Source organism: Cryptomeria japonica, chromosome 10 (genome assembly GCF_030272615.1).
Source record: "Cryptomeria japonica chromosome 10, Sugi_1.0, whole genome shotgun sequence".
NCBI classification, from domain to species: Eukaryota; Viridiplantae; Streptophyta; class Pinopsida; order Cupressales; family Cupressaceae; genus Cryptomeria; species Cryptomeria japonica.
The window spans coordinates 62,718,409-62,737,835 of record NC_081414.1 but is presented as its reverse complement, the minus strand read 5'-3'; positions in this window follow the sequence as shown (position 1 = coordinate 62,737,835).

The following is a 19,427-nucleotide window of genomic DNA, read 5'->3' as shown; positions in this document are numbered from 1 at the left end:
TGTTCTTACCGGACCACACAAGTTAGTATGAATTAAATCAAGAACATTATTGGATTTCTCGGACATACTCTTAAAAGTTATTCTAAGTTGCTTTCCCATTTGACATTCCTTACATACAGGATTATGAGGTTTTACAATCTTAGGTAGATCCCTTACTACCTTAGATGAACTGATCTTTATAATGCTATCAAAATTCACATGACAAATTCTTTTATGCCATAACCAACTTTCATCAATATGTGCAATCTATAATGGAAGGAATATGCAAATGAAAAGTTTGAATTGTATCCTAGAGGCTTCCTCAGTGCAAATAAAATTAAAGATAAGGAAGTATGGATTGAGGAGCTGGGTCATAGGCTATCTCAAAGAATAAATAATATTATAAAGATGGATGACACTTCTTTGTTTATTCAAACCATTGAAGAAATTGAAAAGGTAAAATCACATTTTGGCTTTTTGGAGAAGGAGGTTAAACAACTAAGGGTGACATGGAAAGGTTTAAATAAACAAAACTAGAAAATTATCAGCTTCCCTTGGCCCAGTGATGATGTGTTCAAGTTATGGGAAAGCAAATATGTTGTGAAAGAGACAGAAGAGCAGGAAGATCCCACTGATGCTCTAGCATGTGGTAGTTCATAGGCATCTTGAAGCAGTTGGTTTTTTGCAACAGATTTTTGGGTAATTGGAACCTCGAAGGATTGAAAACATCTGGCGCCTGATTTATAATTATAGAGAGATTAGTTGGCCATTTTCCACCTGGAAAACTAATCAGTTGTGGAAGAGTACACTACAAAATCAGTTATGCTCCTACCTCAGTCGTAGTTTTGGAATCAGTGTAACTTTTGGAGGGAATTTTGGTTAGGATAGGAATATTCTTCTAGGGAAGTCCAAATCTTTTTGCATCCAAAATTTAATAAATGGATACCAGGACTACCTAGAAAGGGATCACAAAAAAATTTGTATCGAAGGTCTGGTTAAATATATGCAGCCATTTGTTTTGGCATTTTGAGTCATTCTTGTGTCTATGTAAAATTTTGATGAGAGAATAGTAATATACAATCAAAATATTTTCTTGAGCTCAGATCTATGTTGTCTTTATGTTTGTATGTTGGTTTTCATTTCTGATTAGATAATCAAGGATTGGTTAATTAGATGATTTTCAAGGCAAATGATGGGAATGTTTTAGGTCTTTTCCTCAAGGAGGAGAATTAAATATACTTATTTCATCTTCATTGATAATCACTACATTCACATGAATTTGATGACTAGGTCTAGCACAGGTTAAGAGTTTGTATATGTCAAGCATATACAGATTTGGTAGATCAAAGTGGTGATATGTATGTGAATTCTATTGCCAAATTTTAACCTAATTTTGATGACTCTAAGGCCCAGAGAAGGCACTGGTTTAAGTTGCTAGTGTTCATGGCATTCTTTGTGATCCTTTACAATGAAAACAAATCTTTCATTTATGTTTGGTTGCACTAAAGTGAAAAAGTTTACAGATATTCGCATTGGTTTTCTGTAAATCATCTACTAAGTTGTGAGAAATTAGTCACAAGTAGGTATACCCACCTAAACTTTGTCAAGCTTGAAGTGTAGGAGCTTTCCTTGTAAACCTTGTTAATTGTTGTCTTGTTTCCTATTCTTGTTATTCTCTTCTTTTGTAAATAGAGGAAAAATATTTTGAAGAGAAAACAAAGTAGTTAGAAATTGAGACCAACAACAATTGGTGACTCTTCTGGGGAGATTCATAATATAAGTCTTATAATACAGATTAGTGTATACATTCCATAAGTTGTTAAAAATCGAGTATCTCATGGTCTCCGTGAAAATCTATCAACCCTGCATTTACCCATGTCCCTGCAATAGTCTTTTTCCATCATTGCATTGTTTAAATATTTCTCTGAGAGTAGCGATCTCATTCTGTAGTCTCTTGTGAGTGAGCTATTGTGTTCAAAATATTTTCAATTCCCAAGTGATTGGGTGGTGACTCTGACAACAAAAAGAAGCTAGTGCTCTTTTTATATAATCACATATCACTTCAAGGAAGTTCACATAATGCAGAGAGGAAGGAACACTAGGTCCTAGATGAAGAAGAATCCTCAAGAGAAGCTGCAAGGAGGATTGCTCAAACTGGTTCGAAAAGGCCAAAGAGAAACAACTATACATGAACCAATTAATTCTTCATGGAGACAGAAAGGCAGCCATATGGGTAAGTCCTTTGGATGACTAGTGTATGCAAATTCTAATACATCATCTCATGAGTCTGAACAAGACATTATGGGTTTTCATATGGGTCTGTTTGGTAATAATGAGGTTATTCAAACTTTTCATCAAATATTCTCATTCTGGCATTTCTGGGAGAGATAGGAATAGCTCCAATGTTAGGATAGATTCTTTTCCCCGAACTATAGATGGGAATGTGAGTTTGATTGATATTGACCATGTCAATATATCAGATTCAAAGGAGATCTTTCCAAACCCTGATGAGGTTTCCTAGGAAATTGAGGCTCTCAATAAAAGAGTCCATCGGTTAATTTACTTAAGAAAACAAAAGGAGATGGAGAAGGAAAATGAAACTAAGGAAAAACTTATTGAGAGAGATAGGTTGTTGAGATAGACTGTAGATCTTGAGTTATTCACTCAAGAAGACCCTAAAAGTGAGGAGGAGGGCCCTGCTATTAGAGAGAATTTGACTGCCAAAATTAATTCTGAACCCAAAGTTGTTGTGCAAACTAATAGGGAGGTTCACAGTGATCCACGACCTACCAAAATTTGTACTAACAAGGGAAAGCAGAAGGTTGTAAAGATTGGAGCTGGTTCCAAAAATGCAGATGTAACATCAGGAAGTGGAAGGGTACCTCATGGAATGTCCTTACATGAAGTTGAAATAGAGAGGATGAGAAAAGAGAAGGAAAATTTGTAGAGGAAATTGGAGAAAGCTGAATTAGAAGCAACCAATGTCGAAGTCAGAAGAAAAATTGACTACCTAAATGCCCCTCCTATAACTTTCCCTTCAATGGATCAGAGTAAACCTATAACTCAACATACCTCACATTCGGTAATGAAAACTCAACCAACTATTCTATTCCCCCTGTTAACCAAAATAACTTTGCCTTTCCTTTTAATGCTGCTCTAGTAAATCAAATACCTCTTGGAAACCCCCCCACCAGAATAACCAAGTTTCTTGAGTTGGTGGTCTAAGTTCAAAAATGAATACTAGGAATATTTGTGTTGGTAACCAATTCCAGAGAAGACCCATCAATGTTGAATTATATAGACAACTTTTCTTTGATGGGATCCCAAGTTATCCAAACCATGTCCCTATTGAAATGAGGGACAAACTTCAAAAATTTGTTGGAAACAATGCCATAAGTGCAGAGGAGCATCTAGAGTTTTTCAGTGATATGATTAATAATTATGAGATTGCAAATAAGGATGTGATCATGAAGTTGTTTGTGCAATCTCTAGTTGAAGATGCCAAGGATTGGTACAGAGGGTTGCCTGTAGATAGCATAAGTTCTTGGGAAGAATTCAAGAATTCCTTTCAAGAGCAGTATGGGGACAAGACAAATGTGAACTTCATGCTCAATGAATTTAATAATATCAAAAAATATGATAATGAGGCCATCACAGACTTTAATGCAAGGTTCCAAAAGGAAATGCATATATTATTTCAAGTGATGAGGCTAGATGAAAATGTATGTTTAACCACCTATTATAATGCCTTTGACCCAAAGATGGCCTATATCCTCAGGGATAAAAACCCACACAGTTTGAGGGATGCTTTCAAAATTTTAATAAATATGGAAAGTAATAGGAAAGAATCAGGCAAAGTGGGAAGAAGAACTGATGGCAGACTGTGGAAAGAGCAAAAGCCACAACCAAATAAAGCCACTACAATTGGCAAGATAGGCATGCCAAGTTACATGATATGCCATATAACACTATTTGGAAAGATGACAAACCTGTGCAAGACAAGCCAAGAAGTACAGAGAATCATGATACTCTGGACCCTTTAAAAGTTGGAAACGTGTATAATGTGGAGTATACTCCTTGGTGTGCAACATGTGATGGACCACATTCCCCTTACTAGTGTGTTGTGTCTCAAGATTTAAATGAATCTATGAGGAGTGAGGGTGAATTGAGATATCACAATGAGGATAAGCCTACCCTAAATATGTTTGAAACCATTGTTGAAAGTGACTATGAGTCTTCACATGATGAAGCAAGTAAGTATGATGCACTAAGTAGCAATACAAATTGCCATGGGCAATTAACAATTTATTGGTATCCTACCCTAAATGTGGTGATAATTGAGGATGAACAAGTTCATCTTAGAAGGCCTAGTGAGGAAGAAGTCAAGAACCTCATGAAAGTTGCAATAGCTAAGGCCAAACATAATTATAATCTTAGAAGTAGCAAGAGAGATGAGAATCAGGGTGAGCCTAGTTCCATTTTTATTAAAGAAGTTTTTCAGAAAAGGGTGGCTGATAGTAATACTTATGCCAAAGACAATCATGCTAAAAAGGATCAGTCCAACACTTCAGATAAAACTGAGAAATTTAATGCAACTTGTGATTTATTAGAGACTGCTACTGATAAGAAGATAAGTCACCAAAAGGTAGATAAGGGTAAAGCCCATTCTAAGTCTAATATTAATATTGTGTTTAATATAACTCAAGCTTTAACCCAGATGAGAGTTACAATACCACTGATGGAGTTGTTAAAATTAAAAGAACACAAAGAAGCTGTGTTTTCTTTTCTTTCTAGTATATTAGATACATATGCATCTTCACCAAAAGGTACTGAAAAGGATAAAAAGGACCAAGATAAAAAAATCCCAGAAATTTATGTGGGAACCACAATTACTCAAGAACCTTCCCAAGTTGATCCCTTTTATGTGATATTATTAGTCAACAATAGACATGAAAAATTGCATGATAGATTATGGGGTCATGAAGGAGCTAGGATTGTTAGTAAATACCTTGTATGGGAAGTGCTATGCTATGGATAATAGAGAAGTACCTGTTCTGGGTACAATGAAAGATGTAGAGGTAAAAACAACAGCATTCCCTGAGGCCACCTATAAGATGGATGTCATATTAATTGACACCAAGCCCCATTATGGAATGCTTTTATCAAGATAATGGGTAGCAGTAGTTGGAGGAAATGTCCAACTAGACCTCTCGTATACAACCATCCTAGTGAATGGAAATCAAGTGAAATTATATAGAGAACCACGTGCTCCAAGGGTCATTGAGAAAGTAGATCCTAACATGCTTAATTGAATGATTGATGTGGATCGTGACAACTTTAGAATTGAACCAATTCATCCTCAGCTAAAAAATACAAACCCTATTGTTAATGAATCAGAATCTTAACAAGAAGGCCTATGACAGATGTACTTTGATGGAGCTTGTTCCAAACAAGGGTCTAGAGCAGGAGTACTTTTTGTTTCCCCATCGAATACTACTTTTAAATACTCCTTTCTATTGGCTTTTCAGTGCACAAACAATAAAACTGAGTACAAGGCCTTATTATTGGGTTAGAAATTGCTAAGAAACATGGGATTCAGTTGTTGAGAGTTTTTGGAGATTCAGAACTTGTAGTATCTTAGATAAGATCAAAATATGCATCTAAGAATGATAGGTTAAAAAAGTATAAGCATGTTGTTTGGGATGTGATTGAGTATTTTGATGCATTTTCAATTTACTGGATTGAAAGGTCAAAAAACATTATGTCAGACTTCTTAGCTAATGTTACATTGGAAAATGATGATGTAACATTAACTGGAGTATCAATAATTGAGATCAAGGCCATACCTTCTATCCCAGACAATGTGTATAACTGGTAGGTGTTCGAAAATGATAATGATTATATACTTAGGTTTGTACAATGCATTGATGAATATGAAGGTCAGAAAATCAAGTGTAATGCATTGGTAGTAGTAGATGAGAAAGAAATAGTTTTTGGAAATGACATAGTTCAACTAGAAACTAATGAGATACCCAGAGGACTAGTGGAACTAGAGGGTATGTTTAGCTATACTGACAGTCATTTACACCAGGAGCCATCTACAAGTTGGAAGAACTCGAAAAGGTAAACCTAGGGATAGAATCATCCCCTAAGTTGGTGTATATTGGGAAAATTTTGCCTTCCCATATCAAGGCTAACCTCATTAATATGCTAAAAAAGTACAAACATGTTTTTACTTGGTCTTATGATGACTTGAAGGCATATAGACAAGATTTATTATATCATAAAATACCTTTGCATCCTAATGCTAAGCCTTTTAGACAAAAGAAAAGACCTATCAACCCCCTCCTGGAACCCAAAATGCAACAAGAACTGACCAAGCTGAGAGAAGGGGAAATCATAAAGCCTATAAGGCATTCATCATGGGTATCCAATCTGGTTCTTGTCAAGAAGAAGAATGGGGACATAAGGCTTTGTGTAGATTTTAGGAATTTGAATGTCGCTTCTCTTAAGGACAATTACTCATCACCAAATATGGAAGCTATGCTATAGAGGGTCACTGGGTGTGACCTATTGTCAATGATGGATAGCTTCTCTGGTTACAATTAGGTATTGGTAAAAGAGTCTGAGCAGTTCAAGACTGCTTTTACTACCCCTTGGGGAAACTATGTTTATGTAAGGATGCTATTTAGTTTAAAGAATGTTGGGGCAACTTTTTCAGAGGGCTATGTATATAGCCTTCAAAGAATTTATTAACATAAAAAAGGTTGTCTACCAGGATGATCTTACATGTTTTTCAAAAAAGGTAGATGATCACTGTGATTAGCTGGAAAAATTATTTTGTAGGGCCTTGGAATTCAGTAAGTCTCTAAATCCCAAAAAATACCACTTTGTTGTAACTAAAGGAAAGCTATTAGGACATATTATTTCCAAGGGAGGAGTCAGGATTGACCTTGAGAGAATTGAGGCTATTAACAATGTGCCTCAACCAAAGGATGTTAAAGAAATTTAGTCCTTCTTGGGTAAGGTGAATTTTGTCAAAAGGTTTATAGCCAGTTTTGCTGAGATTGTTAAGCCTATTGTTAAGTTACTGAAAAAGGATGCTAAGTTTTCTTGGGATGAGGAAGCAACATAGGCTTTTGACAAGATTAAAAAGGCTATTCAGGAAGCCCCAGTGCTAAAATCTCTTGACTACAGTAAGCTTTTTTCATTGTTTTCCTTTGCTTCTTATCATACAATAGCAGTAGTTTTTCTTCAGAAGGATGATGAAGGGTATGAACATCCTATTGCTTTTTATAGTAAATCTTTGCAAGCTACTGAGTTAAAATATGAAATTATGGAAAATGGGCATATGCTTTGGTCAAGGTTGTTAAAGCATTCAGGCCTTATCTTGTAAATGCAAGAGTAGTGGCTTATGTCCCACATGCAGCTATCAAAGATATTTTATCCCAGTCTGAAGTTACCGGTAAAAGGTGCAGATGGATAAATAGGATACATGAGTTTGATCTTGAGATCAAGATCACAAAATTGGTAAGAGGATTGGGCCTTGCCAAACTAATGATTGAATCAAATCTTGCTAGCATTGACATCAACAATGTTGAAACTGAAGAGGTTATGGCCACTAGCATTGAAATGTAGCCATGGTATTCAGAGATTGTGCATTTCTTAAAAAATGCAACATGTCCAGTGGGAATGACCCACAATCAGAAGAGAACACTAAAGCTGAAGTCATAGAAATATGTTCTCGTTCAGGGAGACCTATACTTGAGAAATAGAGATGGGGCATTATTGATGTGTCTAGATGATTCCCAAGCTCAAAAGGTGCTAACAGAGATGCATAATGGAGTATGTGGAGGTCATTATTAAGCAAAGGCAACTACTGGCAAAATAATCAAGGCAAGATATTACTACCCTACCTTGTTTAAAGATACTCACAAGTATGTCCAGAAATGTGACCCTTGTCAGAAATTTGCTTCCAAATTGAAGTATGCAGGTGCCTTGCCACTTAACCATGTTACAGTTGAGGCCCCTTTTGTTCAATGGGGCATGGACTTCATTGGAGAGATAACAAAAAAATGAAGCCGAGGTCACAGGTGGATCTTGGTGGCCACCAATTATTTTACAAAATGGATTGAGGCCATACCTACCAAACGAGCAACTAGTAAAGTTGTTATTGAATTTTTAATGGATAATGTATTGACAAGGTTTGGTGTGCCTGTGAAGTTGATTATAGATAACGCTATGTGCTTCAGGTCAGAGGAATTCATAGAATTTTGTGCAAGTTATGGAATTATCATATCATATTCCTCACCATACCACCCACAGGGCAATGGCTAGGCAGAATCAAGCAACAAAAGCCTCTTGAACATCATTAAGAAGATTCTTGAGCAGAATAAAAGATCTTGGGATCAGAAGCTCAAGCTAGCTTTATGGGTAGATAGGGTTACAATGAAAAAGGCCATTGGTACATCTCCATTTGAATTGGTATATGGAGTACAGACCAGGGTACCTATAAATAATATCCTCCCTATATATAAATTCTTGCAAGATGAAGAATTGGAAGTGTTTGAACCTATGGAGGATAGAATGATCCAATTGGTAGAACTGGAAGAAATGAGAATTATGGCTCATAAAAGGAATCTAAAGATTCAGTTGCAGTCAAAATATCTTTTTGACAAGAGGACCACAACCAAAAAGTTTCAGATTGGTGATATGGTTCTTCAGTGGAATGCTAGAGAATGGGATAAGGGAAAGCACAAGAAGTTTGAATCATTATGGATAGGCCCTTTTATTGTCTTTGATGTCAATGGAAAAGATTCATACTTCCTGCAAAGAATGAACAGTGAGTTACAGAAATTCTCAGTGCATGGACTCTTCCTGAAATATTAATTCTAATGACTCATTTTGTCCATGCGCAGTAGTTGTAAATTTATATATATTAGGTTTTCTTTGGTTAGGGTTTTGTTTTGGTCTTCATCCTAGAGTTTTGCTAAGTTCTTGTATTGATCTTGTATCCAACCATCCCCAGTCAGAGCCATTGTTATCAATATTTTGGATTGTGTTGAAATATTCCTGATATCCCTAAGTTTTTCCACATTCTTTCTGATGTTCTAAGTCTACAAATCAATGGTTTCTAAGGGTTTTGGGTTTAATAATTTAAATCATTTAAAATAAACCTTTATGTCTTTTGTCCTAAAGAAAGGTTTTTGTAATTGTTGCCTTTATGTCTCTTAATTAGAAGGGTCATTATGTCATTAAAAGGGAGCCATTTAAGTCCCAGGCCTAGGCAGGTTTCATTTCTATAGTTGGAGCACTTTAAATTTTCCCTAAGTCCTAAGTAATACCTTTAATACATGTATCAGGTTCTTAAAAGTCAAGCAGATCACAGAGATCCAACGGTTGTCGCTAGACCGCAATGGGAAGATGAACATTGAATCCTCATCATGACTCAGCGACAAGTTGCTAGTGGTGGGGCCAGTCAGAGATCCAATGGTGATAGTTAAGTCTTGGTAGTTAAGTGACGATGGTTAAGTGATGAAGGGATCCTAAAGATTGAATGGCAAGGACTTGATTGGACGGTTGTCGCTAGACCGCGATGAAGAGTTGTGAGTCCTTTACTCTTTGTGGGTCAGCGACTAATGGGTGGGCCCAACCAGTGTTAGTGGCTAGGGTATTTTAAACTATGATCAAGTCCAAGGAAAATCAATGATGGTCGTGAGACCACGATGGGAAGATGTAGGTCCTTTTACCCATCATGACTCACTAACAAATGAAAAGTAGATGAAGAATGGTGGGCCCTCTTCAAAGGCTTAAGTGGTTAACGAGTGTGCTAAATTTGCATGATCTAAAGGTTTTTGCTAGACCACGATGGAAATTTGCTAGAGTTTTACTCTTCGCGGATCAGCGACTGAAAGGAAAAGCATAATGAAGAAACCCTTTTGGTCCGTTGGAGCTGAAATTTGAAATTCAAAAGAATTAATTGTAGAATGCGTGGCTTCATTGATGAGAAATCATGCTAATTTTCCACCGAGGTTGTTTCATAAAACCTTGTTTTGAAATTTTAATTGTAAAATTCATTCATGAAGGTTGGCAAAGACATAGTGTGCAAGCTTCTGTGAGTTCTCAAGCAACAAGTAAGTTGTTTTGTGACTGTGATTTGCAATTTCTGCTTGTGTTGATATTATCTAGTGCTGAAATTCTGAAAGGTTGTTTGAGTAAAAGTGAAATAAGATAAATCTTAGATTATTAAAATGGCACCACAAAGGGAATTTAAAGGAAAAGTAGACTATTAGGAAAGGGCTATATGTGATGATTTTCTAGAACAGTTGGTTCAGTCCATGAATAGTGCTGCAAAAATAAAGGAACTTGTGCCCAAATCTTCTTGCCTACAGATTAGTGATGGTTTGTATGATAAATGATGTTGGCTAAGAGATCCCTAGATAGGAATGTATGGTCTAGGTCTACTCAGGGTAGGGTTTGGTCAACGAAATACCCGTGCTCCTACAAATAACCTATGGGAATTAGATGTTGAGAAATTGGTGGTCCCTGGAGTCTTAATGGATATTGATTTGTTGACTCAGATTGCAAAGAACTATGACCCCATTACCAAGATTGTAAGGAATATAAGTGGAGGCCCTCTAATTGAAATTACAAGTTGTTGTTCTCAAATTCTGATTCCCCTTAAAATCCCTTATAATAAAATAATAAACTCTATCTGCAGAAGAGAAATCAAAGAGAAGGAAACTTCAAAGCAACATATGACAAGGTTTTATAACCTTCTACACTTCAAACTTATCCAAAGTTCAGGCAGGTATACCTTAGGTGAATTCTTTCACACTTTTAAACAAAATCCACAGTAACCATTGTCCAAAAACTAGTGGATCTTATCGCCTCAAAATCAACTGAAAAAAAGAAATAAAGCTTATGCTCATATTTAGTATCAACCTACAAGATATGTAAAAGATAACCACAATAGATACTAGTGCCATATCCAGGCCACATAGTCATCTAAGTTCAAACAATAATCTCACAATTAAACATCTCCATTCATCCCATCACTTTGACTTCTATAAAACCCCACATATGCCTGACATACATAAGAATTTACCCTCATCACAACTAGATAGCATTCATCAAATTCAAAGCCTCCCACAAGGAATTTACTGATAGAAATGATTCCTGCATATTTAATTCCCCTCCTGAAGAGAAAAGCTAAGAAACACATCTATTTAAGATTGCCTTACAATCCATATTCAAATGAACAACCCTAGATTACTCAAATTGAAAACAACAAATATTTGCAAGCACACTTGAAGACAACATAGATTCTAGGCTCAAAGTTGATGGTCTGTGTATTGATATTAATTCAGAAAATATTACAAGACACTTAAATGTTCTCCATAAGACTTAAAGAAAGCTCAGATAAATTTCTACAGCATTTTCTTACAATTCCTTGTGATCATTTTTTAGAAGTCCTGGTATCCATTTATAATAGCATGGATGCATACAAGCTTCGGACCTTTCAAAAGAAAGTTTGTTACAAACAACCATCTTTTCCAAGAAGTGGTTACAAGTCCTTTTCAACATCTGCAGCTTCCTCTTCTAACTGCTCTACATCTAGCACTGTGTACTTTCTTGTCCACTCCTGGTATACATTGTCAGCAGGCCACAAGAAGTTAATCACTTTTCCCTTCATCTTGGCTAATCTTTTCCAAGAGTTCCTCATTTTGTTGACCTCTGAATTTAGAAAACCATAGTGTGATTTGATTTTCTCTATCTCCTCAATTGTTTTGACAAATAGGGAAGTATCATCTGTATTAATGATTCCTTTTATTGTTAATGATAGGTTGGCTTCTAATTCATTAAGCCATATTTGTTTGTCCTTCAATTGAGTTGGACTGGCAAAACTCCTTAGGAGCAATTCAAATACTTGATTAGTGTACTCTTTCTTGTACAAGCTGATCTTTCTATGTGTATTATCTACTCCTTCTACTAACTTTGCTAGGTCCTTTGTTATGTCACAAGTGGATTTGATAATGGGGTCAGCCCCTACCTCATCATAAGATACACAAATAAGTTCTAGATCCTTCTCTCTGGGTTTCCACTTGTCAAAAATAGGCATTAGAACAACCTTGTCTCCATTGAGTTCATTCCACATGTCCAAAATTTTAATCATGTTATTATACATTAATGAGGACCTTATGGAGTCAGCAAAACTCAAAATTGTAGCCCTCACTCTCTCTTCATATTTCTTTGCAAACAGGTCTTGGGCCTGTTTTAGCTTCTCCAATTCATGGGGAGTGATCTCAACCGATTGGGAACTAGAAGCTTCTGGAGATGGTGGGAATTCAATGATGGGGCTAGTAGGTGGAGGTCATGCAGGAGAAGAAGCGATCATCAATGTTGAGGACTCACCTTGATGGTATTGTCCTGCCAACTGGCTTTTCAACTTGGCAATGATGCTATCTCTACCCATTACCTCCTCCTTGGCATTGTTGAAAGCTTTTAAAACTGTCTCCAACTTAGCTTGGAGATCTGCCTTTTCCTTTGCTTCTTTCTCTGCCACTGCAACACTGAACTTTGTAGTCTCTAGGACTGTGCTAGCAGCCTCCACTACCTCAGTACTTTGTACTCTTTTCACTATCATACCTCCAAGGTAGCTTGAACCTAGGGTGTCCTTTTTCTTTCTATTTTCATCTCTTTTCAGAGACCACATGACTAGGGCAGCATTATCCTTGCTGAAGGTGACTCCTTAGATAGGCTTGGTCTCCTTCCTTACTGCCTCTAAAACCAAGGCATCTGCTATATCCCATTCAAGGAGAATGAGTACACCAGCCTTTGATACCATGTCTCTTCCTTGCTCAAGAGTGATGGTCTTGAACTTAGTGACCATTTCTTTCTTTATTTCTTCCTCCACCACAGCTGGATCCTTGTGTGACTGCTCACTCTTCCTCTTCTCACATCTAGCATTAAACTGATCAATATTATGCTTCTACATGAATTGCATGAAAGCTCCTGATGTGACAAAGTTGCTATCAGCTAAGAAATCCTCATTAGCTTATTTAATATCGGGATCTAGCTCCTGGCCTTTGAACTCATTGGTGGTTATGTTCATCTTAGCATTAAGGGGCTCTTCTGGCATTCCCTCTTCTACTTCATCATAGGTGTAGGCTATCTCCCCAAGACTGCGTAATTGTAGCAGTTGCTCAGCTGCTGCCTGTTGATCTCCTATATGAATAGGGGATTGAGATGGGGATATAAGGGCTCATCAGATTACACTTCCTTTCCCACCTTTTTCTTCTTTGGGGAGTCCTGAATGTCAATGACATCTTGTATATTCCTCTTCCCTCTTGAAGTAGAAGGCTCCCTTGTTGTTGGCACTAGCACACTGTATTTGGACTTTTTATGTAGCACATAATCACCTAGAGGGATTGCTTTGGCAAATGTAGACATACTTAAAACTAGTCTTGCCTTCTTAGGGTTATTTTTAATCACTTCCTCCCTCTTCTCTTTCAATGTCTGCATTACATCTTCAAAACAAAGAATTAAAAATTTTGCCTTTTCTTCAAAGGGGTGGAAACTGGACAAAGGGTCATAGTTGGTGTCAAATTGGTGCACAAAATCTAGGGCCTTCTTGTAGGCCACCCACTTTTCTTTCCTTATCTCCTACTCATCCAAATTGAACTCATTCCTGATGAGGTCTTTAGGTAATTGGAATTGGTGAGGTCTGCTTCTACATATTGCCCTTTTTCTGAACATGTCGTTGAAGAAGTCTTCAGGGTTGGCACACCTTGATACTAGAGTTGATAAATGGTAGGGTCGAAGGAAATATTCAAAGCACTTCCAACCCCCTTTAGTTATTACAAACTGATATGTTATAGTTATTGTAGGGAGAATGGCCCCTTTACCTCTACCTATTAGCTCTGCCTCTTGCACACTTCCAATTTGCCTGAGGACTTCTGCAATTCCTATTTTTAGTGGGACCTGATATGGCAACAAAAATGGAGTGCCTCTGAAACCATACACTCTAAAAACTGTGGAAATGGGGTATAAGTACATATTACCCCAATTGTGGACAATTTTGATATCTTCAGCAAACTCCTTTGGCCTAAGGAACTCCAAAAGAGCTTTAGGGACTCTTGGATTCTCTGAGCATAAAAGAGTCCTGATTTTGGATGCAAAGCCATTATCAAACCTCAAGTAGCTAGCATCTTCTCTATCCCTAACACTCTTTGTAATGGGGTCATAGTTGTGTGCAATCTGAGTCAGGAGATCCACATCCATGAACACTCCAGAGACCACCAATTTTCCTACATCCAACTCCCAAATACTATTCATTGGGGCTAGGGAGTGTCTCATACCAAATTTGACCTTGAATAAACCCAACCCAGACAACCTTGTCTGCGGGTCTCTCAGCCAATTGCCTTTGTCATACAATCCTTCACCTATTCTCAGGCGAGGAGCTTTTGGCACCAACTCTTTAACTTTAGCTGCCACGTTAGTTGACATGGTTAACTATTCCTGCAAATCATCACAGATTGCCCTCTCATGGTAATTAACTTTCCCTGAGAACTCCCTTTTAGGTGCCATCTCAATAATACTATGCAAGTAACTTAATTACTAACCACAACAATTCTATAATAGAACAAAACCCCAATTCAAACAAACTGTCAAGTAATTGCTAAGCAAAAATACAAGAAAACCTGTTCTTGGCTTGAAGAAATCTACTCTACACCCGCTTTTTTGCAACAGCTCTTCGAGATGATGCCTACATTCAATTGATGTAAGACCATATACGATAATCGGGCTCTTAACTGCAACATTGATACTGCATGCTTCAGCTATCCCTTCAGAATTGAATACATGGAAGATTTCAAAAATTTGGCTCCAATGGGTCATAACGGGTCATAAAATTTGGCTCCAATGAAGTCACACCAACCGCTAGATCAAATAAAACTTGCACTGCCTTTACCCTTTTACCTTTCCTCATCCGGCAACGGGCTAGAAATCCTTTCACTATTTCGCAGATGGTAGCCAATGTGCACTTTAACCCAGTGAAGCCGCGCTAGCCATCTGATCAGATGGAACTTGATCGGTCTTTATCTCTGCTTGATCTCACTATGTTAGTGACGGGCCCTACCTCCTTTTCGCTACTTCACGGGCTTTAACCCTTGAACACTTTTCTTTCATGAAGTCATGCCAACCATTAGATTGAGCTCAAATCATCCAGTCTTTAATTCTAACCAGGACTATCAACCTCACTAATTAACCACGCTTCATCTTGACATCTTGTGGTTTTCTCCATTTCACAAAGGTTAAGCTGTGGGCATCTTTGGGCCATGAACCAATGAAAACCGTTGGATCATCCTTGAGATGGATACCTTTTAACAAGATTTGAACCTTTTAAGTTGGCCCTTTATTCAGAAATCACTTGCCCCACTTGTTCTCCGGTTAACAAAAGCCACATGGTAGTCAGCCATTAGCTCTAGAAGCTCCTCCGGGTTCAGTTCTGAGTCAGCCACGTGTCTTACTTCACTATTCCCACATAACTACCAGTTACACTTAGGCGGGCCCTCAACTACCCTTCAAAACCACGTGGCATTCGACACATCACTATCAAACCCTATAAAATGCACCAGCTGTCATGCCACGTCATGCCTTCGTGTGATTTCCACCTATCTTTCACCATTTTGTGAACATTAATCTTCATTCATCTTGCGGCCATGAAACCATGAGAACCATTGGATCAAAACAAAGTTGATCGGATTTTAATTTCATGCCTTGCCTGTCCTTTGGGCCCACTAGCCTTTTCGCCATTTCGCAGGCTTTAATTCACTAGCATCTTACCTTTGCAAATCCATGCAAGCCATCAGATCTCATGAACCTGCTTGTTGTTTATTCCTTTTATGACAACCTTGCCCAGGCCTACTGCGAATCACAAACTGAGCACCTCATCACTGCTCTATCATCACCAGCTGGACCTACCATCTTCACTACCACCTTTAGCGGGACCCACCACCTTTTCGTTATTTCAGGATTAATAAACTACAAGCATCTCCAGGCCATGAGTCAATGCGGGCCGTTGACCTCTTTCAAGCTTGATCACCTTTTAGCCTAGGGAGAAGTCCTCACCGCTGGGTCCCGCCAAACCTTTTTGCTATTTTGCAATAGGTAACTTGCGTGCTTATTTCGGTTGTGAATCAACATGAGCCATTAGATTCGAAATGAGATGGAGTCTCGTTAAGTTGGCTGCCAGTGCACCCGGTCATGCCTGCTTATGCCTTTCGCTATTTTGCAGAGGTTAACACACTAGCAACACCACCCAATGAAATAGTGAAAGTGATAGATTTATCTGAGAGTTGCACAATACTTACGGGGCCCGACAAACATTAGGAAAAGGCATGTGAGATAGGTGTAAAATTTTACAAGTATTTAACGACTGCCTAGGAAAAGAATAATGGGGGGACACTCGCACGACTAAGGAACCCATCACTTAAGTGAATAAAGTAACGAAGAATTAGAAGCCAAAGGGTTTTTATCAGACATTAAAGTGATTAAAACCTAAACCCTAAACCCCTTTGGATTTAAAATAGTTTTGAAGTAACAAGGGCATACCTGACTTAAAACTTCATAAACTTAGCCAATTATGGGAAAAGAATACCCATTTTTTAAACAGTGATAACAGCGGCTCTGACTGGGGATTGTTGATCACAAGATCAACACAAGAAACTCAGAAAACTATGAAGAAACAGACCAAAAACAAGCCCAAAAACAACAACTAAAGCAAACCTAAATATATACAAACAAGGACCTACTGTGCATGGACTTTTAAGAGAAATAATGCTTTAGGAATTGTCCATGCACTGGAAATTCCTGTATTTCATCATTCATATTCTTTAGAAAGTATGAATCTTTTCCATTCACATCACAGACCACAGAAGGGCCAATCCATAATGACTCAAACTTCTTATGCTTTCCCTTGTCCTATCCTTTTGCATTCCACTAAAGAACAACATCACCAATTTGAAACTTTCTCAATGATGTCCTCTTATCAAATAGATACTTAGAATGCAATTGGATCTTCAAATTTCTCTTATGGGCTAAAGTTCTAATTTCTTCCACTTCCACCATGTGAATCATCCGGTCCTCCATAGGCTCAAACAACTCCATGTCTTTAGCTTGTAGGAATTTATATACTAGAAGAAGATTATTTACTGGCACTCTAGCTTGTGTACCATAAACTAGTTCAAAAGGTGACATTCCAATGGCCTTCTTGACAGTAATTCTATCAGCCCACAAAGCTAATTTCAAATTTTGATCCCATGACCTCTTGTTCTCTTCTAAGATTTTCTTAATAATGTTCAAGAGGCTTTTATTACTGGATTCAGCTTGTCCATTCCCTTGAGGATGATAGGTTTGAAGAGTAGGACATAATTATCCCATGGCTAGTGCAAAATGTAACAAACTCTTCATACCTAAAACTCATTGCATTATATATTACTAATTTTGTAGGGACTCCAAATCTATTTATAACATTATCTATCAGGAAATCGATGACAACTTTACTTGTAGCTCTCCTGGTGGGTATGGCTTCGATCCATTTAGTAAAATAGTCAGTTGCTACTATAATCCACCCGTGGCCTCCTCCTAATCTTTCAACAATTTCTCCAATAAAATCAATGCCCCACTGGACAAAAGGAGCTTCCACTGTGACCGGATTTAAAGATAAAGCTCCCTCATATTGTTAGGCCCAATATGGAAAGCTAATGTACTGATAGGGGAGGGGTGAATCAGTACTCCAAAACTTTTCTTGAATAATAACTTCACTATTATGCATAAACAGAATAGTGCAGTAACATAAAATAAAGTTAAAACAAATAGATAATGATCATACATGATTCACTCCATAACACATATATTTTGGTTATACAGAAACTCTTGGTTAGAGAGAAAAAATGTGGTGGGGATGGCACCCACAACTTCACTACTACAATAATAAAGAATGTTCGGTTAGGGCTACATTTAGCTATTTCTAATAGCATACACTGTTAGCAGTAACAAGATCTGTTAGATCTACCTTGTTAAAGGATTTTACAACATTTATTCTAAATGTTGCACCTGGTTAGAGGCTTTGCAATTTATAGACTTGATTAGAGTCTTTTACCCTATTAAAGGTTTCTCTTTCAACTTCACAATATTACAATAAAATCATTACAAATATTTGCAACTTTACATCTAAAATGTTATAGTAGATTCTATGTGCTCAGAATAGATTACCTTGCTTATAGCATACCTCGGTAACCCATCTAGTAACTCGGTAAACCCTTCTGTTTACTCTGTTCTTTGACTGATCTCTGAAAACCTTCTCAGCGACCTCTGTGTCTCTATAATAGTCTTCTTTCATGCATATGTACACCCTTAACTCATACTGTATAAATAGATCTCTTAAAACATTGATCCAATTCATTGCTTCGATCTTACAAACAAGATTCCTCGAATGAATAACTAAACAAAATATTTCATTGGTTAGATTGTCCATGTAATCATACACAATCTTCTAGTGCAATTTCCAATGTAATAATGGCTAGATGTGCCTCGATCTTGTAACACATTTTCATGTGCATGTCCAGGTTCAATGTATCTGGTAACATGTTTCACTCGGTGTATGTCAACTCGGTGTGTCATCTTTGCTGCTCAGTAGTCTCAAAAATATACTCGGTAGACAACTCAGTGTATACTGCATTCTATGACTGCTTTACTCTATAACCGACTAGACTGTGCATACTAACTTCTCTATGTGTACCGACTACATGATTCAGTAGTGTTAACTGACTAGAATATATAGTATGACTTTGACTATAAAAACTAATGGCAATTTGATAAGTAGTAACAATCTCCCCTTTTGACATTAGTTGAGATGTTTGACAAAAACTACTTTCAAAGTCATAACTAAAACATCTATATACTTTGCAAAATGACTATACTTAACAGTAAATACAATAGTCAATGAAATAGTATATTCAGATATACTCCCCTTATCATTATACTGTACATAACTCTGATTTTGTGCATGCTCGGTTTTGTGCTTGTGAGCTCTACTTTCTATCCTTGGTATATACTCCCCCTATATATAATACTCTGAATACTGTATCAAAACTGTATCACAAAATATATTGTATTACTCCCTCAAGATTATCATATTACTCCCCCTTTTGGACAAACATCAAAAACTTAATTCCCATCCGGGGGTGGTAACTGGTCAAAAATAGATTTATACTTCTTTCAGGCATCAATGAGGGCAACAGAGAGTGCATCCTTTATACTTTCCATTAAAGAATTTTGTGCTTGAATATTAGCCAATAGGGATATTAAGCCATCAAGAGTGCTTCCCTCTTGTGTAGTAGATAGGAGTGTACCTCAGTTAATCTGTTCTTGAACTGATGAAAGAT